At 40.3% G+C, this 25,960-nt stretch overlaps 1 protein-coding gene across 2 annotated transcripts in view; it reads left to right on the top strand.

The window, feature by feature from the left end:
- TSPAN8 (tetraspanin 8) overlaps positions 1–25,960 on the top strand; it is a 278,039-nt gene that overhangs the window by 111,581 nt on the left and 140,498 nt on the right. For both annotated transcript variants that reach the window (XM_043447173.1, XM_043447174.1), the window contains exon 3: positions 24,265–24,488. The gene's annotated coding sequence lies outside the window, so the exon portion shown is untranslated. The remainder of the gene's footprint in view (positions 1–24,264; positions 24,489–25,960) is intronic.

The following is a 25,960-nucleotide window of genomic DNA, read 5'->3' on the forward strand; positions in this document are numbered from 1 at the left end:
CAGAGCTGTCCAGAGTGTTTTGGGTAAATAGTGCAACCATGTGAATAAGTGGACAATGTCTGCTTCTGGTGACCAGGAAAAGGTGAGGATAATTCAGCCAGTGCTGGCCTAGGCATTCATGGATGACAAAATCCAAGGGCCGTTTCCAGGACTGTTTACTGAACATCCATTTTGGACCAGGGATGATGCTGTAATGTTGTAGCCAAGCGTTCCGGTTAACAAACTAACTCAGAAGGACGATGCAGACAGTGGAGTGCAGTTTATCACACCGACCGGCCCAAGGCAGAGTCTCCTCTTAGCCAAGGACTGAGACCAGTTTTCGTGAAAACCTTATATACCCTAAGTGTACATGCCCAAACCCACCTCCCCAAATTCCCTGAAATTAGTCTGAACAAAGGGGAAGAAAGATACAATCAAAGTTAACCTGTGATTCATATGACTTAAGCCTAGGTAGTTAGCATTGGACAAGTATCGATAGGCCGGTGGTCATACCCCAATAAGCATAATAGACTGTGTGATTCTATTCGGTTACACAGATAATTAGGGTTTTCTTTTTTTTTTTTTTTAATTTTTTTATTAGTTGGAGGCTAATTACTTCACAACATTTCAGTGGGTTTTGTCATACATTGATATGAATCAGCCATAGATTTACACTTATTCCCCATCCCGATCCCCCCTCCCATCTCCCTCTCCACCCGATTCCTCTGGGTCTTCCCAGTGCACCAGGCCCGAGCACTTGTCTCATGCATCCCACCTGGGCTGGTGATCTGTTTCACCATAGATAGTATACATGCTGTTCTTTTGAAATATCCCACCCTCACATTCTCCCACAGAGTTCAAAAGTCTGTTCTGTATTTCTGTGTCTCTTTTTCTGTTTTGCATATAGGGTTATCGTTACCATCTTTCTAAATTCCATATATATGTGTTAGTATGCTGTAATGTTCTTTATCTTTCTGGCTTACTTCACTCTGTATAAGGGGCTCCAGTTTCATCCATCTCATTAGGACTGGTTCAAATGAATTCTTTTTAACGGCTGAGTAATATTCCATGGTGTATATGTACCACAGCTTCCTTATCCATTCATCTGCTGATGGGCATCTAGGTTGCTTCCATGTCCTGGCTATTATAAACAGTGCTGCGATGAACATTGGGGTGCACGTGTCTCTTTCAGATCTGGTTTCCTCAGTGTGTATGCCCAGAAGTGGGATTGCTGGGTCATATGGCAGTTCTATTTCCAGTTTTTTAAGAAATCTCCACACTGTTCTCCATAGCGGCTGTACTAGTTTGCATTCCCACCAACAGTGTAAGAGGGTTCCCTTTTCTCCACACCCTCTCCAGCATTTATTGCTTGTAGACTTTTGGATAGCAGCCATCCTGACTGGCGTGTAATGGTACCTCATTGTGGTTTTGATTTGCATTTCTCTAATAATGAGTGATGTTGAGCATCTTTTCATGTGTTTGTTAGCCATCTGTATGTCTTCTTTGGAGAAATGTCTGTTTAGTTCTTTGGCCCATTTTTTGATTGGGTCATTTATTTTTCTGGAATTGAGCTGCAGGAGTTGCTTGTATATTTTTGAGATTAATCCTTTGTCTGTTTCTTCATTTGCTATTATTTTCTCCCAATCTGAGGGCTGTCTTTTCACCTTACTTATAGTTTCCTTTGTAGTGCAAAAGCTTTTAAGTTTCATTAGGTCCCATTTGTTTAGTTTTGCTTTTATTTCCAATATTCTGGGAGGTGGGTCATAGAGGATCTTGCTGTGATTTATGTCGGAGAGTGTTTTGCCTATGTTCTCCTCTAGGAGTTTTATAGTTTCTGGTCTTACATTTAGATCTTTAATCCATTTTGAGTTTATTTTTGTGTATGGTGTTAGAAAGTGTTCTAGTTTCATTCTTTTACAAGTGGTTGACCAGTTTTCCCAGCACCACTTGTTAAAGAGGTTGTCTTTTTTCCATTGTATATCCTTGCCTCCTTTGTCAAAGATAAGGTGTCCATAGGTTCGTGGATTTATCTCTGGGCTTTCTATTCTGTTCCATTGATCTATATTTCTGTCTTTGTGCCAGTACCATACTGTCTTGATGACTGTGGCTTTGTAGTAGAGTCTGAAGTCAGGCAGGTTGATTCCTCCAGTTCCATTCTTCTTTCTCAAGATTACTTTGGCTATTCGAGGTTTTTTGTATTTCCATACAAATTGTGAAATTCTTTGGTCTAGTTCTGTGAAAAATACCGTTGGTAGCTTGATAGGGATTGCATTGAATCTATAGATTGCTTTGGGTAGAATAGCCATTTTGACAATATTGATTCTTCCAATCCATGAACACGGTATGTTTCTCCATCTGTTTGTGTCCTCTTTGATTTCTTTCATCAGTGTTTTATAGTTTTCTATGTATAGGTCTTTTGTTTCTTTAGGTAGATATACTCCTAAGTATTTTATTCTTTTTGTTGCAATGGTGAATGGTATTGTTTCCTTAATTTCTCTTTCTGTTTTTCATTGTTAGTATATAGGAATGCAAGGGATTTTGTGTGTTAATTTTATATCCTGCAACTTTACTATATTCATTGATTAGCTCTAGTAATTTTCTGGTAGAGTCTTTAGGGTTTTCTATGTAGAGGATCATGTCATCTGCAAACAGTGAGAGTTTCACTTCTTCTTTTCCTATCTGGATTCCTTTTACTTCTTTTTCTGCTCTGATTGCTGTGGCCAAAACTTCCAACACTATGTTGAATAGTAGTGGTGAGAGTGGGCACCCTTGTCTTGTTCCTGATTTCAGGGGAAATGCCTTCAATTTTTCACCATTGAGGGTGATGCTTGCTGTGGGTTTGTCATATATAGCTTTTATTATGTTGAGGTATGTTCCTTCTATTCCTGCTTTTTGGAGAGTTTTAATCATAAATGAGTGTTGAATTTTGTCAAAGGCTTTCTCTGCATCTATTGAGATAATCATATGGTTTTTATCTTTCAATTTGTTAATGTGGTGTATTACATTGATTGATTTGTGGATATTAAAGAATCCTTGCATTCCTGGGATAAAGCCCACTTGGTCATGGTGTATGATTTTTTAAATATGTTGTTGGATTCTGTTTGCTAGAATTTTGTTAAGGATTTTTGCATCTATGTTCATCAGTGATATTGGCCTGTAGTTTTCTTTTTTTGTGGCATCTTTGTCTGGTTTTGGAATTAGGGTGATGGTGGCCTCATAGAATCAGTTTGGAAGCTTACCTTCATCTGCAATTTTCTGGAAGAGTTTGAGTAAGATAGGTGTTAGCTCTTCTCTAAATTTTTGGTAGAATTCAGCTGTGAAGCCATCTGTCCTGGGCTTTTGTTTGCTGGAAGATTTTTGATTACAGTTTCGATTTCCTTGCTTGGATGGGTCTGTTAAGAATCCCTTTCTTTCCTGGTTTCAGTTTTGGCAAGGGTATACTTTCGGAGATTGTCCATTTCTTCCAAGTTGTCCATTTTATTGGCATAGAGCTGCTGGTAGTAGTCTCTTATGATCCTTTGTATTTCAGTGTTGTCTGTTGTGATCTCTCCATTTTCATTTCTAATTTTGTTAATTTTGGTTCTTCTCTCTTTGTTTCTTAATGAGTCTTGCTAATGGTTTGTCAATTTTGTTTATTTTTTCAAAAAACCAGCTTTTAGCTTTGTTGATTTTTGCTATGGTCTCTTTAGTTTCTTTTGCATTTATTTCTGCCCTGATTTTAAGATTTCTTTCCTTCTGCTAACCCTGGGGTTCTTCATTTCTTCCTTCTCTAATTGCTTTAGGTGTAGAGTTAAGTTTTTATTTGGGCTTTTTCCTTGTTTCTTGTTGTAGCCTGTAATGCTATGACCTTCCCCTTAGCACTGCTTTTACAGTGTCCCATAGGTTTTGGGTTGTTGTGTTTTCATTTTCATTCATTTCTATGCATATTTTGATTTCTTTTTTGATTTCTTCTATGATTTGTTGGTTATTCAGAAGCGTGTTATTTAGCCTCCATATGTTTGAATTTTTAACAATTTTTTCCCTGTAATTGAGATCTAATCTTACTGCACTGTGGTCAGAAAAGATGACTGGAATGATTTCAATTTTTTGAATTTTCCAAGACCAGATTTATGGCCCAGGATGTGATCTATTCTGGAGAAGGTTCCGTGTGCACTTGAGAAAAAGGTGAAGTTGATTGTTTTGGGGTGAAATGTCCTGTAGATATCAATTAGTCTAGCTGGCTCCTTTGTGATTTAAGGTTGTGTTCCTTGTTATAATTTTCTGTTTTTAGTTGATCTTCCAAGTTGTGAGTGGCAGGTATAAGTCTCCCACTAATTATTGTGTTAGTATTAATTTCCTCTTTCATACTCATTAGCATTTGCCATACATATTGCGGTGCTCCTATGTTGGGTGCATATATACTTATAATTGTTATATCTTCTTCTTGCATTAATCCTTTGATCATTATGTAGTGTCCTTCTTTGTCTCTTTTCACATCCTTTATTTGAAAGTCTATTTTATCTGATATGAGTATTGCGACTCCTGCTTTCTTTTTGTCTCCGTTTGCGTGAAATATTTTTTTCCAGCCCTTCACGTTTAGTCTGTATGTGTCTCTTGCTTTGAGGTGTGGTCCTTGTAGACAGCCCATTATAGGGGTCTTGTTTTTGATATCCATTCAGCCAATCTTTGTCTTTTGGTTGGGGATTTCAACCATTTACATTATAATTATTGATAGGTGTGTCCCGGTTGCCATTTACTTTGTTCTTTTGGGTTCACGTTTATACAACCTTTCTGCATTTCCTGTCTAGAGAAGATCCTTTAGCATTTGTTGAAGAGCTGGTTTGGTGGTGCTAAATTCTCTCAGCTTTTGCTTATCTGTAAAGCTTTTGAATTCTCCTTCATCTCTGAATGAGATCCTTGCTGGATACAGTAGTCTAGGTTGTAGGTGATTCTCTTTCATTACTTTCAGTACGTCCTGCCATTCCCTTCTGGCCTGGAGGGTTTCTATTGATAGATCAGCTGTTATCCTTATGGGAATCCCTTTGTGTGTTATTTGTTGTTTCTCCCTTGCTGCTTTTAATATTTGTTCTTTGTGTTTGATCTTTGTTAACTTGATTAATATGTGTCTTGGGGTGTTTCGCCTTGGGTTTATCCTGTTTGGGACTCTCTGGGTTTCTTGGACTTGGGTGGCTATTTCCTTCCCCATTTTAGGGAAGTTTTCAGCTATTATCTCCTCGAGTATTTTCTCATGGCCTTTCTTTTTGTCTTCTTCTTCTGGGACTCCTATGATTCGAATGTTGGGGCGTTTCACAGTGTCCCAGAGGTCCCTGAGGTTGTCCTCATTTCTTTTGATCCTTTTTTCTTTTTCCTCTCTGCTTCATTTATTTCCACCATTTTATCTTCTACCTCACTTATCCTATCTTCTGCCTCCGTTATTCTACTCTTGGTTCCCTCCAAAGTGTTTTTGATCTCATTCATTGCATTATTCATTTTTAATTGACTCTTTTTTATTTCTTCTAGGTCTTTATTAAACAGTTCTTGATTCTTTTCAATCTTTGTTTCCAGGCTATTTATCTGTAACTCCATTTTGTTTTCAAGATTTTGGATCATTTTTATTATCATTATTCTAAATTCTTTTTCAGGTAGATTCCCTATCTCCTCCTCTTTTGTTTGACTTGGTGGCATTTTTCATGTTCCTTTACCTGTTGGGTATTTCTTTGCCTTTTCATCTTGTTTAGATTGCTGTATCTGGAGTGGGCTTTCTGTATTCTGGAGGTCTGTGGTTCCTTTTTGTTGTGGAGAATTAACCCAGTGGGTGGGGTTAGACGATTGGCTTGTCAAGATTTCCTGGTTAGGGAAGCGTGCGTCAGTGTTCTGGTGCATGGAACTTGATTTCTTCTCTGTGTGAGAGCAATGGAGTGCCCGCCAGGTAATGAGTTTTGAGCATGGGTATATGTGTTATGGTGTGTCCTTCGGCAGCCCTGTCTGTTTGATGTTCAGGGCTATGTTCCTCGTTGCTGGGAGAATTTGCGGTGGTATGTCTTGCTCTAAACTTGATTGGCTTTGGTGGTGTTGGTTTCAGTGTAGGTATGGAGGCTTTTGGCGGTCACTTCTTACTTAAAGTTCATGTAGTCAGGAGTTTTCTGGAGTTTTCTCAAGGTTTTGGGCTTAGTCTCCTGCCTCTTGGATTTCGGTTCTTCTTCCTGTAGTCTCAGATTCTGCCAACGTATACAGCACTGATAATAAAACTTCTAGGTTAATGGTGAAAAGTTCTCCCCGTTAGGGACACCCAGAGAGGTTCACAGAGTTACATGAAGAAGAGGAGAGGGAGGAGGGAGATAGAGATGAGCAGGAGGAGAAAAAGGGGGACTCAAGAGGAGAGAGACAGATCTACGCAGCTGTCTGTTCCCAGAGTGTTCTCCTTAGCCCAGACACCTACAAAGATTCACAGAATTGGATTGGGAAGAGAAGGGAAAAGGAGGTAATAGAGGTGTTCTGAGGTAGAAAACAGAGAGTCAAGATTGGGAGAGAATAATCTTCGGTTTAAAAATAGGGCTTCTCTTCTTCTTTTTTTTTTTTTGGTCTGGTTATAGTGTATTGAAAATGAAAATTAAGGAGTAGTAGAGGAGTACTAGGTGACTTTAAAAGAAATAAGAGAAAAAGAAAAATAGAAAATAGAAGAGAAAAAGGAAAGAGAAAAAAGAAGAAAAAAGAAAAAAAAAAGAAAAAAAAATTTTTTCCCTAATTAAAAAAATCGTAAAAATCTATGAAAATGAAAGTTAAGGAGTAATGGGGGAGTAATAGGGAATTTTAAAGGAAAATAAAAGAGAAAAAAAAAATTAAAAAATAAAAAAAAAATTTTTTTTCCCCTTACTTAAAAAAAAAAAAAAGTAAAAATATATCTAGGAATTTCTCTGGAGCTGTTGCGGTCCGTGTGGGTTTGGCTCAGTTTCAGAGAGCTCCTCGTTCCAGCTTACACTTCTCGATATCTACAGGCCCCTTCCGGTGTAGTCGGTGTTTTCTACAGGGATTTTAATCTGTTGCACCAGTCCCTTCTGAAGCGGTTCCCTTTGTTTATTTGGCTTCTGTTTGCCGGTCTCTTCAGAGCCTCATTTCCGCCCTGACACAGGCGGGCAGAGGTGGACTCTTATTCAGGTAGCTAGTTCCGTCGCTCTGCGGGGAGGGGCTGGCACTGCCGGGAGGGGCTGACGCTGCTTTCTCCGTCTGCCGCTGCTCAGGCTCCCGGCTGTTCTATATGGAGCGCGCCCCGCGCTGCGCGAGGTTCCAGCCCTCGGGTGTTCCACAAAAGCGCGGAACAAAAAGCTGCGCCTGCTCTCTGTGCCTTCCCCGTCAGAGCGGTCCAGGCAGCCAGGGGCTGATGGGCGCACTCTCCCCAGGTGTGGCGCACCCACTCCCTTCCGCGGACCCAGTCTCAGTTTCCGCTGGCGCCAGTCGGGTGCGCGCGCCTTCTGCCCTCCGCGTCCCCAGCCCCAGTCCCCGCCCGCGCTGGTCGGGTGCCTGCGCCCTGTGTCTCACTGCGACCTTCCCCTCCCCCCTGCCTCCTGCCTCTGGCGGGGCTGGGCCGGTCCGCAGCCTGCGAGCTCTTCTCTGGACTTTCTTGGTCCCTTTGTTCTGCGAATGGCTGGCAGTGTGTTCGGGCTGGTTAATTTTCTCTCTCTCTTTTGGTCTCCCACAGTTCAAGTTGGCAACTCACAGACGCTCCCTCCGATTGTCCTCAGGGCACTCAGGCCCGGACCCTACCCCAAGCAATGCCACCTAAGACTCCCTTCTCGGGACGGATCTCCGTCCTTAGCTCTTTTGTCTCACTTTTTGTCTTTTATATTTTGTCCTACCTCCTTTCGAAGACAATGGGCTGCTTTTCTGGGCGCCTGATGACCTCAGCTAGCGATCAGAAGTTGTTTTGTGAAGTTTGCTCTGCGTTTAGTTATTCTTTTGATGAATTTGTAGGAGAGAAAGTGGCCTCCCCGTCCTACTCCTCCGCCCTCTTGGCTCCTCTGTAAGTCAAGGTTCTTTATGCTTTCCCTTAGTAGAGACTGGATTCGTGTTTTTACATAGTGCAAGTTAGAGATTCTTAATGAATGAACAAAAATGGTGCCCCGGGAGCCCTAGCTGTGAAGAGCACAAGACAGAGAACAGGGCACATCTCAACCATGAAAACATTCAAAGAAAGCCTTTCCTTCTCCAGCTTTAAAAATTATGATTTTTTTCCTCTGCCCAGAATTGGAGCATAGAATCTGTTTTCTGGAGCTCTTTCCAGTTGGCAGCATCTTCAGATACTTGGGTTTGTCAATGTACCTCTTAAAATGTGGTACCCAGTGCTGAACACAGAGCACTCAGGTGGCATGCCCGTATAGAGTGCAACAGGCCTTCCATCTCTCTCATTTTATTTGTTACACCATTGGTAATGGCCACAGCAAACTGGTTCCCAATTAGACGGGCTTATGTCGTAAATATGCAGAGTACATCGTGAGAAACGCTGGGCTGGAAGAAGCACAAGCTGGAATCAAGATTACTGGGAGAAATATCAATAACCTCAGATATGCAGATGACACCACCCTTATGGCAGAAAGTGAAGAGGAACTAAAAAGCCTCTTGATGAAAGTGAAAGAGAAGAGTGAAAAAGTTGGCTTAAAGCTCAACATTCAGAAAACTAAGATCATGGCATCTGATCCCATCACTTCATGGGAAATAGATGGAGAAACAGTGGAAGCAGTGTCAGACTTTATTTTTTTAGGCTCCAAAATCACTGCAGATGGTGATTGCAGCCATGAAATTGAAAGACACTTACTCCTTGGAAGGAGAGTTATGACCAACCTAGATAGCATATTAAAAAGCAGAGACATTACTTTGCCAACAAAGGTCCGTCTAGTCAAGGCTATGGTTTTTCCAGTAGTCATGTATGGGTGTGAGAGTTGGATGTTGAAGAAAGCTGAGTGCCGATAAATTGATGCTTTTGAACTGTGGTGTTGGAGAAGACTCTTGAGAGTCCCTTGGACTGCAAGGAGATCCAACCAGTCCATCCTAAAGGAGATCAGTCCTGGGTGTTCATTGGAAGGACTGATGCTGAAGCTGAAACTCCAACACTTTGGCCACCTCATGTGAAGAGTTGACTCATTGGAAAAGACCCTGATGCTGGGAGGGATTGGGGGCAGGAGGAGAAGGAGCCAACAGAGGATGAGGTGGCTGGATGGCATCACTGACTCGATGGGCATGAGTTTGAGTAAACTCTGGGAGTTGGTGATGGACAGGGAGGCCTGGCATGCTGCAATTCATGGGATCGCAAAGAGTCAGACACGACTGAGCGACTGAACTGAACTGAACTGAATATCATAAATAACTCACTTCTGCTAAGGCAACCTGTACTCACACTAGCTTTTCTAACCATCAAATCATGCACTTGGCTCATATGAAATTTCTGTCAGTGAAATACCTGACATTCTTTGTCACATAAAATACTACTAAACTAAGACAAATTTGGCTTGTATTTGTGCAACTGAGTGTTTGAATCCAAGTGCAGGATTTTACATTTATCTCTGCCAAATTGCTTCTTGTTGGTTTTGGCCTAATAGTCATGCCTGTAGAGGTATTTTAAAATTTTATTTCTGTCATACAATATGTTTAGCTAAACCTGTCATCCTTGTGCCATTTAAAAATATTACCGAGCTTTCTATATTCATCCAAGTAATTAATAGAAAATATTTAACAGTAATAGACTGGTTGCATTTCCCTAGGATCTCCCTTCAAGATGACATTGCTGCACTTGTCAATATTTATGATATTTATGCACTTGTCAATACATTATGACCTGAGGATAAATTATGAACATGGTCTAGTCCCTGGTATCAGGAGGCTCACAGCCTAAGGAAGAAGACTAGCAAATCAATGCTATATGAAGAGGGATATAATAGAAGGATGCAAAAGACATGCTGATAGAATCAGGACTTTGGTAGAACAATCATAGAATGATGAACATCCATTTGGGAGCAAGTAGAACTATATAGTTTAGGAACACTTGTCTCAGGCTAGTTCCAATGTAATGAATCGTGTTTATTACTCTGATACAACACCTTAAAAGTTGCCACTATTTTATGTTTATCGGCCATCAAGTTGAAGGCCCAGCAATGGTGTGGTGTTGAATGCTACTCTTTATCTTCTCTGGGTGTTCTTTACCAGATAGATAACGCCAACCACTAGGTACTTTCTTATGAAGAATATTTTTGACTGTTTTCCTTTTACATAACTTGTCTATGCTCCCTCCATCCCCGATTCTGCCCCATACCCATGACTAAGGTGACTTCACATAATCACAGATGGCAAGTTAGCTGTTTCCATTTACAGTTACAGTTGTGTGTGTGTGTGTGTGTGTGTGTGTGTTTCAAATGCTAGTGGCTCTAGGGTCCCACCCTCCTGTCTTGTTTAGCCTAAGTTGGGGTACCACGCCAAAGCTGGTTTTGAGTGCTTCTAATCGGGCCTCCCACACAAAGCAAAATATTTGGAGGAACAGTTAGCTTGCTGCTCCCCACCCACTCAACATCATTCAGGCCAAAAACCTTGCCTCAAGATTCCATGGAAAATATTAGTTATTTTTATATATACAAGTCAGCTCTGAATTAGTTTAGAAACAGATTTTTTTTTTTTTTTTACTATAAAATAAAGCTAGAGATTTGGAGAACCACCCAGATGGAAACTGAACTAATTCAATATTTGTAACTTGGGCCATTTCTAGACATTCTCATGTGTTAAAAAAAAAGGAGAGGGGCTGGGCCCCTGTGGATTAAGTGCTGGTATTGAGGAGCTGACTAAGTATAATTTAGTTTCATCTGGCTGCTCATTAAAAAAAATCATTTTTTTCTCTTTTAGGAAATTGTCTCTAAGCTCTCTCCTCTGGTTTCTGCTTCTGTGGCTGTCTTGTGGGGCATGGTGGATTACGGGTTTGCTTCTGGAGTCAGATGGGCCTGGGTTTGTATCTAATTCCTTTGTAGCTGTGTGTCCTGGGTGGGTCATATCTTCCCTATGCCTCAGTTTTCTTAACTGAAATGATGATAGCAGTTTATTGCTCTTTGGACTGTTGGGAGGATTAAATGATATATGAAAATGCTTAGGAAGGCACACGGTATGAAGAAACTGCTCAGTAAGTGTGAGCTATTTTGTTGTCGATCTTAACATAGTGCTTTGAGGATCTGAATGATGAAGCTGAAAAAATAAAAGTGAAATTATTGGATTCCCATAACTTCAGTACAATAGTTGTAGAATGTTGTCTCAGGGATTTTCTTCTTTGGACTATAGATATGTTGGGTCAGTTAATTTTTGTTTTGTTTTTCCTGTGGGGGTGTTGGTGCCATGCATGCATTATAGAATGCTTAATAGCATTCCTGGTCACTACCCATGAGATGCCAGTTGCATCACCACCCTTAGCTGTACAACTAGAAATGTTTTCTGACATTGCCAAAATTTCCCTTGAGGGACATAACCCCTGGTTGAGAACCACTGTTCTAGGTAAAGAATAATCATAAGTCACTTTCTTCAGCAGTAGGATCACATAGTTCATATTGTCTTTCCCAAGAGCTGTGAAATTGAGTTTGGCTTTGGTAGATTTCTATGAGGTTTTATTAGGTGTATTCCTTAGAAATGAGATTCATGTTTTCATATTACTGACAAGGTACCTGAGTGAGAGATAGGCACCACTCACTCCAGCGGGCTTCCTGGTGTAATTCTGGCCTGGAGAAGAGTGGTGCATTGCTTTTGCAGGTTATTTCCACTTGCTACTTTTGATCCAGCACTGAATTCTGCTGAAGGAAAGAAGGAATTTTCATTAACAATAAATGCCATTTTCAATAAATATTTTTAGGACTCATTAAAGGCAAAATAAATGTGCTAATTGGCAAGCGTGGTTCAAAAGGACTTCTCTGCTCTCCAGACACTTTGAACTTTGCCCATTTTTTCTTTGGCAGTGCAGTGGAAAAGTGGATTCTGTGAGCCTCTTGATGACGTTTTGTTGGATTCTAAGACATACTGCATTTAGATTTGTGATCTGCAAGAATTCCATTTGTACCTTTTACTTGAGACAGTGCCACTGATGATGATTCCAAATGGTCTACTTTTATTCTTTATTTACCTGGCTAATAAAAGCAAATTAAACTGAAAGGCCAGTTTAACTTGATTTGGAAAATTTAGTCAATTATTTTATTCTTAGAGTGGTTTTTGTGGAGCAAAAAATGGTGTACATTTTGTCCAAAAACAGTTAATTTTTTTTTTTTCCCTTCCTGAGTCCACATCAGAGATTTTAAAAGAAACTACTATCAAAGGACCCCCTTACCAGGTGAGTGATAGAGTAAATAGCATAATAAAGCCCACAGTTATTTTTAAATCATTTGCATTTTGTCTTTATCCTAACCCAAGTTAATAACGTCAATTAATTTAACGAGTTGACACTGTACCACCTTCTAGATGCTGTGATTCTTGGAGGGACGGCCCTCATGAGAATGAAACCAAAGTTGCTGGTGCAACCTTGGGGGAACAATTACGTGGGTTCAGTTACTGTCATGGCCACTTACGTGTCAAGGCTTTTGATAGCCATTTGTAACCAAAACCTTGCATTTAAAAACACTACTACTTTCCTTGGCAGCCATCCTAACCTAATTAGGAACTAACGCAGACTTGTACATTTCTTGTAAACACTTCCATCGACCATAGGATCTAGCCAGGGCTAGGGCATGATTGGAGCTTGATTGAGGGGTTTATCTTTTTCTTCTTTCCTATAATGGTCTCACAGGTCTGGATTATATTCAGCAGAGCTGCTTTTCCTTTTATTCCCCAGTTTTGACATTTTAAATTGATTTACTCTCTTGCTCTCATTCTCTTGCTCTTACTCCTCTTAGACATCGCTTTCTCCCCCCTCATCCTCCTTTGTTTTGCTCTTTTAAAAAATTGTGGCCATTTTGTCATTTAAACACCTACAGAAGAGCTGGTCTGACAGTGAGGAACAAGATTTAATGATGACATCCGGGAAGACTGTATTTTTTCAAATGAGAATTGTGTATTGCAAGTTTGATATTTTTTAAAAAGCTTCTTTAGAGAGAAGGATTGCTCTGTTTCCTGGACGGTTCTGGCAAGAGTTTGCCATTAGATGAGCACACAGAATAAGATACCAATTTTGATGTAAGCGGAGATGGTGCTGGAGGTAAACAATCTGCCTGCCAATGCAGGAGACACAAGAGACGCGGGTTCAATTCCTGGGTTGGGAACATCCCTGGAGAAGGAAACGGCAACCTGCTCCAGTATTCTTGCCTGGAAAATTTCACAGACAGAGGAGCCTGGCGGGCTACAGTCCATGAGGTAGCAAAGAGGTGGGCACAACTGAACTCACAAACACACGTGGTGGTGAAATGGGCACTTATGTGTGCTCAGGGGTATCACCAGTGAGAAGGACATAGTCACCCATCTGGGCTGTAAAAAGTAATAATAGTATTAGTAGTTAATTTTAAGTGTCCATTAAATGTCACATTGCTCAGCCACTCAGATGTGTCTGACTGCGATGCTGTGGACTGTAGCCTGCCAGGCTCCTCTGTCCGTGGGATTTACCAGGCAAGAATACTGGAGTGGGTTGCCATCTTCTCCTCCGTGGGATATTCCTGAGCCAGGGATTGAACCCACATCTCCTGCATCTCCTGCCTTGGCAGGTGGCTTCTTTACCGCTAGGCCACCTGTTCACATCCTCTGCCACGTACTTGACCTATTTTTCATATAATCTTCACAACAAGTCTGTAGATATGAAAATCATTTTCATCACCATTTTGAGATGAAACTGAATCTCAAGGGAGTTATGTAGCTTTCATATAATCATGCAGCCAGTAAGTCTGATCTCAAAATCTATATTATCAGACACCATCTTTGACGGTCTTCCCATTAATCTGAATGTAATTCTTTTTATAATCCTCTAGAAAAAGAGCATGAAAAATTGTATTGATCAGATAGAGATGAGCAAATATTGTTCCTGGTAAATGTCTACCTGGACCTGGGCTAAGAAAAATCTGTTGGGTAAAGGTATTGTCTGTGCCTTGGATTGGTCCCTGGGTGTACTAACAGGTTTTGGCAAACCTAAGGGGCAATGTGGCTTTTCTTTTAACATTTGTTACACTTCGTCTGCAAAACTCATTCTCTCAAAGTAGTTCTTCCATCACCTTTGGAAACAGGAAAGTCTGTTCAGTGAGGAAATGAGCATCATGTGCAAGTAACACCTTTTCCTGTTGCCCTTAGTCTCAGGAATGAGTTTTCAGCTAATTGTAAGCGTTAAGTAATAGAGCTAAAATAAGAACACAGTTACTGAACCTCAAATGGTGAACTAGCTGGTGTTGCTGTTGGCTAGAATAACTTCCAGGTTTGGGCTTTTAAGATGAACATGTTTTATGGATAATTAGTTGTTTAGAGATTTGATGTGAAAGTGATCAATATGGAAAGTTAAAGCCAGGCTTTTGTTGCTGTGATATTTATAGGATGAGATGCTCTAGTAGGGATGATTAGGAATCTGGTCCTGAGTGTTGCTTGTGTGGCTTGGGCATACCTGTGGGTACGGGGAACAAGCAGGGTCAAAGGAGAAAGAAAATGCGTAAGAAGAGAGCTAAGAGAACAGAGCAGAAAAGGAAAGGGTGGAAGGGGAAGGGGAACTGGGGAGGAAGGGAGGTTGAGGGAACATCAGGAGACCAAAAGAAAGCTGTCTTCATGATGGAAGTAATTAACTCTTGTCTCAGGCAGATGCCAGTGCTGTAGTCCATAGTTTAATTACTCTAAATATTGCTGTGGGAGAATTTTTTTTTGATCACTGAATGACTTCCATGATTGGGTAACAAACCCCTTTTGAAGAATGATTCTTCTATTTTCCTTTTCTCTTCTAAAATTTCAATTAATTGATTTATTTATTGAACTGCATCAGGTCTTATTTCCAGCATGCAGCATCTTTGTTGTGTCACGGGGGACCTTCATTGTGAAGCATGGAGTCTCTAGTTGTGGCGTGTGGGCTCCATAGTTATGCACTGGGCTTAGCTGCTCCTTGGCATGTGGGACCTTGGTAAAGAATCCACCTGCCTTGTGGGAGACCTGGGTTCGATCCCTGGGTTGGGAAGATCCCCTGGAGGAGGGCATGGAACCCGCTCCAGTATTCTTGCCAGGAGAATCCCCATGGACAGAGGAGCCTGGTGGGCTACAGTCCGTGGGGTCACAGAGAGTCAGACATGACTGAATGACATGTGGGATCTTAGTTCCCGACCAGGGATCACACCCATGTCCCCTGCGTCACAAGTCAGATTCTTAACTGTTGGACTGCCAGGGATGTCCTCCTTTTATTAAGTGAAAAAGAAGCATGGTTGTTGGCCCCTTGAGTTTTACACTTCATGATATATCTTGGAGATTGATCAGAACACTGAAGGCCTTCTCAGCCTTTGTATAAGTGACTTTGTATTCCTTTGGCTATACAAGGTGGTGTATATAATTGGTCCCCTGTGTTTTTTCTAACCTTTGTCTTCAAACAGTGCTGCAATTACCAGTACTGTATGTGCCATTCTGTGTTAGCAGGCTTATCTGTTGGATAAATTCCCAGACTCAGGATTACTAAGTTAACAAGTGAATGCCAAATTGATCACTGAGTGTTAGCATCTCGGAACTTCCAACAGCAGCGCATGACTATTCTGTAACCCAATGCGTTAATACTGATGACAATAAACTTTTAATGACTGCTTTCTACTTGTCGTGTTTTGTTTTAAGAGCTTTAAATGTGTCACTGTATTTAACGTACCCACCTCTACACAGAAGGAAAATGAGACACAGAGAAACAAGTAACTTGAAAATATTGAAGACCTTTCAAACGCCGCTGGTCTGACTTTAGTACTTACTTTCTCGCTGTCACATCTGCTATTCCACAGAAACTGGGCACTCACCAATGAGTTTTCGTCCCTAAATCCAACAGTTCCTAGTCCTTATCTTTACCTTTTTCAGCCTCGTGGTTGCATTCAAGGCAAAGCACTAAGTCTTTGAAGAGCTACTCCTTAATGACCCCTCATTTATGGGTACTTTAGGCCTTTACTACAAGTCAAAAGAGAAGGTAAAACATGTCATTTTCAAAATTATTTAGGAAGAAACTGCCATATGTGAGTTCAGACTTGATGAAAACACCCTTGAATGAAAAATTAAAATGTCAACAAGAGGTCTCAAAAAGTTTCTGTCATTCAATAATGATGTTAGAAAGTTGTAAATGTCTATACTGTAGCTAAGGATTTTAAAATTGAAAATGTATTATCTTAATGGTTTATATAGTTAGAGAAAATTTTCTTTAACTTTCTTAAATATCTATACTTCTTTGTTCATATAATTACTTAAGTAGTATTTATTAGTGTGAGTAAAAATTTTGACACTATACATCAATTTTTTGACCTGACCTTGAGAATTCAGGATAATAAGTAGAATAATAAATTACATCATCTTTGACCCTGATTTAATCTTAGATAAAAGAGAATATGTGGATAAATACAGCTTATATTGATATTTTTTAAGTTCCATGATGAGGTAGAAGATAGAGGAAAGTATAAAAGCTAGCTCTCAACTAAGCTATATAATTACTGGTAATTAAAAACTGCTCAACATCACTGATCATCAGAGAAATGCAAATTGAAACCACAATGATATATCACCTCACACCAGTTAGAATGGCTATTATAAAAAAAGATAAGCAATAGCAAGTGGTGAGGGTATGGAGAAAAGGGAACACTTATGCCCTGCTGTTGAGGATGAAAACTGATAGAGCTGCTATGGAAAATTGTGTGGCAATTCCTCAAAAAATTAAAAACAGAACTACCAAATGATCCAGCAATCCCACTTCTGAGTACATATCCACAGAGATTGAAATCAGAATCTTGCAGAAATAACTGCAGTCCCATGTTCACTGCAGTGTTACAACAGCCAAGATATAGGAGCAACCTAAGTGTCTGTCAACAGGTGGAATAAATAAAGATACTGTAATGTCACACACACATGCACAATGGAATTATTCAGCCATAAGAAGGAAATCCTGCTGCTTGGGACAACATGGATGGACTTTGAGGACATTATGCTAAGTAGAATAAGTCAGACAGAGAAAGACTAATGCTGTATAATCTCATTTATATGTATGAGATATAAGTTATACCTCAGATATAAGAAAAATCTAAAAAAACCCAAAGTCCTGGAAACAGAGAATAGAGTGGTATTTACCAGGGCTTATGGGGTGGGAAAAATGGGGAGATATTGTTTAAAGGATACACACTTCTAGTTACAAGATTATCAAGTTTAGGAAACTGATAAACAGGATGGTGATTATAGATAATATTATTGTATGAATATTTCTAAGAGAGTAGATCTTAGATATTCTTATCCCCCCGCAAAAAAAGAGAGAGAATGTAACTATGCGATAGAATGGTGTGAAAGTGAAAGTCGCTCAGTTGTGTCCAACTCTGCAACCCCACCAACTCTGTAGCCCACCAGGCTCTTCTGTCCATGGAATTCTCCAGGCAAGAATACTGGAGTGGGTAGCCAATCCCTTCTCCAGGGAATCTTCCTGACCCAGGGATCGAACCCACATCTCTTAAGTCCCCTGAATTGGCAGGCAGTTTCTTTACTGCTAGTGCCACTGAATAATTGATAAATTTATAAATGTAATTTATATTGCAATTTATACATGTATCAAATAACATTTTGCACACTTTAAACTTATACAATTCTTTGTGTCAGTTGTATCTCAATAAAGTTGGAAAAAACATATATGTATATATATCTTTCTGGGAGAAAAAGCCTAAAAAATTGACTATTATTTTGAGCCAACTGTTCTTTTTCTTTGTTTCTAAGAAGGCAAATGAGCTTCTCTTGATAATGTAAACTATGCTTTATTTAGTTGCTAGAGAGTCTGGCTTCTCAGTTTCACCCCTTGCCTTCTTGATACTCTGCACTTTGGGGTCTGAACGTCTGTAAACTACTTTCCCCAGATTCCCTTGCTGGTTGCCTTCCTATTAGGTTCTATTAATGGGAGATACTGGCAAGTGATTGGGAATTGGGAAGAGGGAAGGACATGCATTTCTTCCTGGCTTCTGGCAGGTGCCTCTGTCAGTAGAGGTCCCCTGTGGGCTGTGGATTCTTGGTCCATGTGGCTCCAACGGCAGCAGCAGCAGCGGGCATTTGAGGAGGTGCTGGCCCCAGGGGCCCAGTGCAGCATTGGCAGGGGAGGGTTTCTCAGCGGCCTCAGAGGCCCACGCACTAGGCTCTGGCAACGCCGTTTCCTCTTTTGCTCCTCTGGTCCCAGTGGACCCCTGCAGTTACTGAGTTTGGAGTGAACTTCTCTCTTGGATACTCCAGCTCTTGTCAAGGTGCTGGTGAGTAGCTCAGTCACTCCTTTCACTGGTATTTCTCTTTCACACACTCAGGCTGAAATAGCCTGAGGGTGAGCACACCTTCCTAGTGCCATACTTCTATTTCCATCTAGTCTAGACCGTCTGCCTCCTTTACCTTCCTTCACAAGATGTTACGTGACACAGAGGCTTTCAAATAGATGTTTTCCTTTTTACATTTTCCTTTTACATTCTTGTTGGGAAAGACTGCTAGGAGCTGATCCGGTGACATGACTTACACTTTTAAAAGTTTTTTTTTTCCTTTCTGTTCAGTTTGCTGCTTCTGACTCATGTAACTTTTCTTTCCTCTAGCTGGAGGTGGGAGGTGGGAACAATGGTCTGAGCTTTGTTTGGTAGGAAATTCTATCTTTCTCACCTCATTGAGCTTTCCCCAAGAAGTCAAAGAGGGTGTCCCCCATAATCACTGCTGCAGCCTCTCTGTCTGATTGCTGCTCTCTGCTTTTGCACCGCTGTCCATGACCCTTTGTTTCAGTGAGTCACTGATTTGCTCTCACCCTCACTGCCCACTTGCTTTTAACCCTTAGGCACGTTGCTCCCCTCCTGCCAGGCTCAGACACAGGCATGGGTGCAGATCGAACACAGTCCGTGGAACCCAGCTTCTTTGAAGCTCACTCTGTCCACTTGGCCAGGCTTTTATCTCCACTGGGGCAGTTTTTTTTTTTTTTTCTTTTTTCCAGTGCTCCACTTTCTCTTCCTTCAGTCTGGTTTCTTTAAGGGATTCCTCGTGCCACATAAAGGGACATGTCCAAACCCCAATAGCTGGTCAGATTTAAGTTCTTTCCTGCAGAGCTCCGGGGCCCATGCAGACAAGCATCCCTGGACATTCCACATCAGGAAATAATCGGAACTGCTTGGAGAATATAGGAAGCATCTAGGGGTGGAGTGGTCTGATTCTTCAAGTCATCCTGTAGGACTGTTCTTTATACCCAAGATAACATCAGCTGCTTGAGTTTCGAGATGGATACAGCAGTCACTTTGCAAGCAGATAACCCAGAACCCATAAAGCTTTAAAAAATGACAATTGTTTGAGTATCAAAATAAGAGTGTTCTTGTGAAACCACATGAATAAAAAATATCAGTGATGGAAAAATTTTAAATCCTAGGCAGTCTTCTGTCTGTGGGCTGTGAAAGAGTTATTGGAGTTGTTGACTTCAAAAATATTCACAATCTAAAAATTGAGTTGTGCTTTATTTGGTGGGAAGTTTTAGGACTTGAAGCCCAGGAGACAGCATCGCAAGTGACCCTGACAGAACTGCTCCAAGCAGACAGGGAATGAGCCAGGTTATATAGAAGTTTTGCAACAAAGGGCACATAGTCTGAACATCAAGAGATTATTATTAATTAAAGAAAACCAGATATCTCAAGTTAGGGAATTTAGCACCTTTCTAAGTTTGGGAAGGTGTGAGTCTGGACTCACTGGAATTGTTCCTTTCGTATGCATCTCAGCTATCCTGGGCCAGTATCCGGTCTTTTTCTCACATCCTGAGCACTCCCTTGGGGCTCACCATAGGGCGTGGCTGCAGCTTGATGGCTCCCAGGTCCCATGTATTCTTCTCCTTCCTGAGTGCCCTGGGGGCTCACATGGGAGGCCAGCAATGCAGTCACTGATGACTGTGACGTCCTTGTTTCCTGATATGGCAGGAAACACTCCATTTCTCAGGGTCTTTATGACTTACAAATATCTAAAGAAATGGATATAACATGGTTCTGTTCATAATGTTGCATATTAATCAAGTACTCTTTTGTACCACTAATGTCCTTGAGACTAGTGCTGACCATTGCTCTGTTCTGTAAACTAGATATTGGGATTAATGCAGGGAAGCTCCCTGCTCTCATGGAGCTTCTAGTAGTTTGGGATTTGATTAGATTACATTCTAGGAGCTTTGGGGATGTCCAGAAAAGATGACTTTTGCTAGTATAAAAGCATATATTATACAGCATTGAAACAAGTATACTATCAAGGGTGAAACAGATCTCCAGCACAGGTTGGATGCATGAGACAAGTGCTCGGGGCTGGTGCACTGGGAAGACCCAGAGGGATGGGATGGAGAGGGAGGCGGGAGGGGGGATCGGGATGGGGAACACATGTAAATCCATGGCTGATTCATGTCAATGTATGGCAAAAACCACTATAATATTGTAAAGTAATTAGTCTCCAACTAATAAAAATAAATGGCAAAAAAAATGCATACATTATAAGGGACCACTGTCTGTTTAAGGGCAAGAGGTAAAAAGAATGTTCAGAAAATAGAGGGGGCTGTCAAATGTGAGTGTAAACAAAATGTAATATGAAAAATGCTATGGTAGCATATAAACAAGATATACCTTAGAACAATGGGGATTAATCAGATTTCACAAGAGAGTATGTTTAAGCTTTAAAAACAACCTAATAAATAGTTTCAAGAAACAGCACAAAGCTGGACCAGACTAGAGACTTCCCCAGCTGAGTATCAAGGGGACATCCAGGAGGTAATCATGGGACATCTGAGATATAAGTAAGGAAGCAGATATGGGAGGACCTTTGCCCGTGAGGGTCAGAGGTGAAGGCAATTCATCCACTAGTTATAATATCTGGGGGAATGGTGGAGGCATGTCTGATATAATAAAATAGCCAGTAGACTAAGTTCATAGCTTGAAAAGCTGTGCTTTCTGGTTTGACTTTGCATCATTGCAAAACAGAAAGAACAGGTTATTCAAATAATTAAAATTCCTACTAAAAGGGAAATAATTGTAACAAAAATCTCAAAGTTTATTATATAAAATTATACAATAATTGGCAGGATAATATATGGTTCCTTTTTCAATTTTCATTTAAGAAAAGGAACAGACTTTACTCAAGTTGGTTGGGGTTAGAATAGGGCAGGAAAATTTTATTCAGCTTCAGATTACTCTCAATGTAGTTGTAATAGTAATATGTCTTTCACACACAAAGATGAAACTTTTGAGCCAGCATTAGGAGGGAATATCTTTAGAGGGTTCACCTAAACACCCCTTCAAATATGAGGTGGTTGGATTGGTGTCCTGGTCTCACTTGATCACTCAATAGCTAACGTGCTACCAAATATGTGTGCAAGGTGATAAGAATATGAAGAGTCATGAGATGTGGCATATATCTCCAACCTTCACAGAAGTTAAAATCTTGAGAGAAAGACATAAGAAAAAGCACCACCAGGTAGGATAGCATTAAGGTGTAGACTAAGGTCCTGGATCAGAAACCATCTGCAGTGTCCATCCACAAACCTGAAGCCTTAATTGAAGACTGTGTAAGCAACTGAGGTTAGACATTTCTCCAAAGGAGAAATAGGACAATTCACTAAAAATAAACTTCCAAAAAATCAATTTGTTGGAATTGATGAATTATGGAAGATCTTATTTTTTATTTTTGCTACAGCATTTTCAGCTTTTTCTAAGAATTTTTTGTCCAATTTAGGTGGATGCTAATTTCATGCATATTTTACATGCCAGATGCCTAATATTTTTCAAATGATTAATGCTTTATCTGTGAATGTGTACTCTTTTCTTCAAAATATCCCGTTTATTGCTGGACTATTTAAGGTTCATCTGTTTTTGGGACATAGGGGTTAATTTTCTTTCAGATCCCTTCTATTCCTCTTAAGAAATTGGAAGACCAAATGGGAAAGGGAAACCTATTTGAAGCTGTGAAGCAGACATCACTGAATTGTTTCAGCAATGTTTTATTGTCAGAAAAAGATTCAGAAGATAAATTGGTATGGGCTGCTTGGGGATTATGTTATGGGAATTTTGATTATCAAATAACTAAGAATTACTCCAAGAGGCATATTTGTAGTCATTCCTTGCAAGGGATGAAAGAAGATGATGTAAGCTTCGAGAATAAAGTAACATGTGATATATTTTGGAAGAAATAGCTGGAAAAAAATAACAAGAACTTCTGACTTGATGTTCCAGAAATACAGTTAAACAGGCCAAGATTTTATTAAAAGAGAAAAAGTGCATATTAGAGAAATGGGAATACAATGTTTCTTGCACGGGTAGAAAGGCACTGTGATGTTCTAAGCTGGCTGAATAAAACAGAAGATGGCAATGGAAATATGAATCGGGGGCATAGGAACAACCAGATGTAGAAAATTCTTTTCTGGGAGCAGAGAGAAGTTAAATTTTGATAAATGACACTACTGTGAACTTGCTTTATAAGTGAATATGTGAATACTGAGAAGTTGGTTAACTTCGCACATGATTAGAATATTGGTGATATTGCATTTTTAAAGAACATTTTATTTTATACTGGAGCATAGTTGATTAACAATATTCTATTAGTTTTAGGTATTCAGCAAAGTGATTCAGCTATACAAATGCATATATCTATTATTTTTCCATATAGGTTATTGCAGATTATTGAGCAGAGTTCCCTGTACTATGGAGGTCATTGTTGGTTATCTATTTTAAATATAATAGTGTGTATGTGTCAAGTTGGACAGGGTAAGTTGCATTTAATGAAAAGATAAAAAATCTTGCTTTGTGGAGGAGTGTATTTATTTTAGGCTTTTAACATTTAAATAGAAAACATAAGATAAAGAGATGAAAAAAATCAGAAGTAACCAATTGATCTTGCCTGTATTTTGTAAAAGCAGAGAAAAGATCTCTTTAATGGAAAAAGAAAATATTTTTATTAATTAAAGAGAGAACAGTTATTCAGAGGGATTGGAGAACAGAAGGTATAGGAAAAATTTCCCCAGTGTGATACTTCAACCTGATTTTTATTTTGTAACCACTAACCTGTTAGAAGGTACAATCTGCTAAACATGCTTTTACTTTTTGATATTATTTTTAGTTGTTAGAAGATCCAAAAGGACATTGCTATAATTCAATACTGCTGGCAACATTGTGTGTGCTCAGTTCTACTCTTTGCAATCCCAGGAACTGCAGTCTGCCAGGTTCCTCTGTCCATGGGATTTTCTAGGCAAGAATACTGGAGTGGGTTGCTATTTCCTTCTCCAGGGGAATCTTCCTGACCCAGGGATCCAAACCACATCTCTTGTGTCTCCTACATTGGCAGGCAGATTGTTTACCACTGTGCCACCTGGGAAGCCCCATTATGTTGGGAAATAAATGCCAAGAACTGTATTATATAGAGTAAGACAAGATTCTATGAGAGTAAGATAAGATAGGAAAAGAAGGGATTCTCTCATGGTCCAGTGGTTAACATTTTGCCTTCCAATGCAGGGGGTGTGTGTTCCACCCCTGTCGTGGCCAAAAAGAAAAAAACAAAAAACCAAAAACAGAAGCAATATTGTAATAAATTCAATAAAGACTTTAAAAATGGTCCACATCAAAAAAAAAAAAAAAAAGATAAGAAGAGAGGAATAATGACAGACACCTTAACTATTTCAGAAGAGAACAATGAAAGTAGTGATGTGCTATAGAAAGTGCTCTGGCTGAGGCACAACCATCAGAGAAAGGTTTCATAGAGGATTTGCAGAGAATAATGAGTCAAGTCCTGTCTTATACACACTGATATCCCCATGTGTACTGGTCCAGCAGACAGTAGACAGTTTAAGCATCTTTGTATATAGAGAGAAGATGCCGTGATCATTTGTCTTCTAATTCTCTTCTCTTTAATTGGGTCCTTTCATCCCCTTCAGCATCATGTGGGACCCCGGGTTAGTCGGTCACACACTGTAACCATGTGGATAACAACGTTGGCTGACATCCAGCAGGCAAGAAAGGCAAACCCATGTTAGGAATACGTGTTGATTTCAGTCAAGATAAATCACTGCATTTTCCAGGGTGAGAGGAGTCTAGTGTCATCAACTAGGCACCAAGTTGGTCTGGAGAACTGGTGCCAAATTGGTGGCTCAGAATTTGTCTCTGTTGCTGGCAGGTTTGGACTTGGATCAGAAGCAAAGCTTACAGCAGTCCCCGTGAGAGGGAGCCGGTGCAGCGGGACTTGGCCTCCTCCGCATCGCAGGGCAGTCCCGCGCACGTGCGCCTTGCGCTGAGACTGGCGTGGTTAAGGGCAGAGGCTGCTGACGGCCCGGCAGTCACTCCGTCTACTGCTCTGTCATCTTCTCCGATGGGTAAAGTGCAGTACTTCTCCCCATTCCGGTAAGTGCACACCTCTTACCAAACCTCTGTGTCTTCCATATTACTATTTATTCTTTATGCCGTATTTATTCTTGACTCCAGCCCTTCTCTTTCCACACAAAGTGGATGACCAGGTGGATTGCTTAAAACCCTATCTAATGGGAGGGTTTCTCTCCCCACTTCCTTTCAGGGCTGCTCTGAATTGGGCAATAGAGAAGCAATTACCCATTTTGGGCTTATACTCTCATATGGAGTTGACCAGGCTGCCAAGCGTGGCCATTTTCCTCCTCCAAATAAGCTTGGCCATTAGTTGATCATAATGGACTGCTCACGGAGCCACAGATAAGAGCTGGAAGAGAGGTACTGGTGTGACGGTGGAACATAACACATGGGACTGGGGTGGCTGCTGAGTGTCTTGTTAAGACCTGATGCCAAATGTACCATTTGCATCTTATGGGATGCTGTTGGGCCCACCTCACCTTAGATTTGGTAGGTCTGATAGAAAACTTGTGATGGACATCCATGTCTCAGATAGTCTGTCACATGTTTTCTGTGAGAGAAGAATCTCTTAATTCACTGAAGTGTCTGTAGTTGGGTCTCATCAGCAGCTGAATATAATTTCTAACAGACACAAAACTTTATATTTCACAATGCAACCCTGAAATTGTGCTGTGTAAGCTACTGTCAGTCCTGGACTTTGCCACCAGTGGCAATAAAATCAGCAGCTAGCACCAAAATGTAGACCAGTTCCTTTACTAAACACACTGTTCAGTTCAGCTGACTTTTTCTTTTGGTTGCAAGATGTTCTCAATGAAGAGAGCAGGCTGATTTATATTCTGGTGTAAGATCTCTTTATCTCATAATGTAGGAAAAAGTTAGCACAATGACACCTTAAGCAACATAAATCTAAGGCATACATCCCGAAGTGTAATTTTGAGACAGATGTACTAGGGGATAGGAAAAATTCTTTGGTTTAATTGTTGATTCCCTTTTGAAATTTAAACCTGTCATTATTGACTGGGGCTATTAAGAAATCTTCTTTTAAAGAACCCTCTAACTACCTCACTGTCCTACTCTTGGAAGTATATAGTGAAAAATTATTAAACAGGATTTGTTTTCACTGACTTTTGTGATCACAGCAGTATCTGACATTTTGTTTACTTGAAAGCAAATAGAAATCTTTCATTGTATGCTTCTTAATATGCCATTTGTCTGACATCAAAGTTTGCATACTGCAAAGCAATTGTTTTACATGTAAATTTGGCTTCAGTTTCAGAGTGGAGATTGAATTGCATGGTTTGCCAATGCATGTGGTAAGCGCTGAATATGTAGTAGCTATTATTCTTATTTGAACTTGGGTTAGTTCATCACTATTCAACCCCTATTCCCTAGATCCTACTGTGTTTATCAGAATGTATTCTGTATGAATGGCAATAAATAGACAGAGCTGTGTAAACCTTTCAGGGCAAAATTACTTAGCTAAGCCCCAACCT

Source organism: Cervus canadensis, chromosome 25 (genome assembly GCF_019320065.1).
Source record: "Cervus canadensis isolate Bull #8, Minnesota chromosome 25, ASM1932006v1, whole genome shotgun sequence".
In the NCBI taxonomy this organism is placed as follows: Eukaryota; Metazoa; Chordata; class Mammalia; order Artiodactyla; family Cervidae; genus Cervus; species Cervus canadensis.